Here is a 1,448-nt window from a genome sequence, read left to right as displayed (position 1 = left end):
AAAAGACTCTTTACAGCACCGTCCAGCTCTCCTATGAAATACTCAGCATCCTAAATATTCTGTACACTTTTTTCTTGCAGTAAACTAAGCACTGGCTTAGAGTTTGGTGGGTGGGCGGATGGGTATCCAATTTAAAACTGCATTATAAACTGTCTTTAGGCAGGATAGTAGGTATCCAAGTTAAAAATAGAAAGGTCAGTGTGTCATTTTGTAGTCTTTTCAAAGTTTAAATTGTTCTTTGTCCCCTTCTACATGATGCTCAGTCACCACTCCTGAGTGGAGATAGGAGAGGCTTCTCATGAGCTGCTTTCTACTGCTGCAGCAAGACTTGAAGACATATGTATCATTGAGGACTTCCCCAATTTGGCCCTTACACAGAATCCCACAACACATTTTCTGTCTTTTCCTGTAGGTAATATACAAAATGTAAAACCTTGAATATTATTAGAGCTAGAAGTCATCTCTGTATCTGAAATGTCATCTCACTGGTTACTGTAGCAAGGAAACTGAATTGGAGAGCACTTGAACTGTGTTAGGATTTTGATGGGGATTGCATTGAATCTCTAGATGGTGTTTGGTAGGATTGCCATTTTTATTATGCTGATCGTAACTATCCAAGAGCATGGGAATTCTTCTCATTTTCTGGTATCTTCTTCAATTTCTTCAAAGACTTTCTCAAATAGGTCTTTCACTTCTTTGTTTAGGGATACCCCCAAGATATTTTATGTTATTTGTGGCTATTATGAAGGGTGATGTTTCTCTGGTTTCTTTCTCAGCTTCTTTATCATTTGTATATAGGAGGGCTACTGATGTTTCTGAGTTGATCTTGGATCCCCCCACATTACTGAAGGTATTTATCAGCTGTAGAAGTCCCCTAGTAAAGTTTTTGGGGTCACTTATGTAAACTATCATATCATCTGCAAATAACAAAAGTTTGACTTCTTTCTTTCCAATTTGAATCCCCTTGTTCTTTTTGTTGTTGTTGATGATGAATTATTGCTCTAGCCAGAACTTCAAGGACTATGTTGAATAGTTATGAAGAGAGTGGACAGCCTTGTCTTGTTTCTGATTTTAGTGGAATCGCTTTGAGTTTCTCTCCATTAATTTGATGTTGACTATCTGCTTGTTGTCTATTGCTTTTATTGTGTTTAGATATGTTTAAAATCATTTTATTTTGCTTCTTCTGGGGTAGGTTGATCTTAGTCTTCCTGATGTATGGCTACTGGTTTCTGGTGTTACTATGTTGATTTCTAGGCTGTTGGATGAATTCTTGCATTGGCACCTACCCATCTCTTCCTTCAATTGATGCCGTTATTGACTTTACATATTGGTCTAATTCTTACAGTGGCTGTTTGTGTCTTGGAAACTGTTCTTTGTCTGTTCTGTACTGTCACTGTCTGTGTTGCAGGGGTATTTGTGCAGCCTACCTGTAGAAAACTGTCCTGCTG

The sequence above is a fragment of the Microtus ochrogaster genome, unplaced genomic scaffold, assembly GCF_000317375.1.
Source record: "Microtus ochrogaster isolate Prairie Vole_2 unplaced genomic scaffold, MicOch1.0 UNK270, whole genome shotgun sequence".
Lineage (NCBI taxonomy): Eukaryota > Metazoa > Chordata > Mammalia > Rodentia > Cricetidae > Microtus > Microtus ochrogaster.
Note: the sequence above shows the minus strand (reverse complement) of the source record.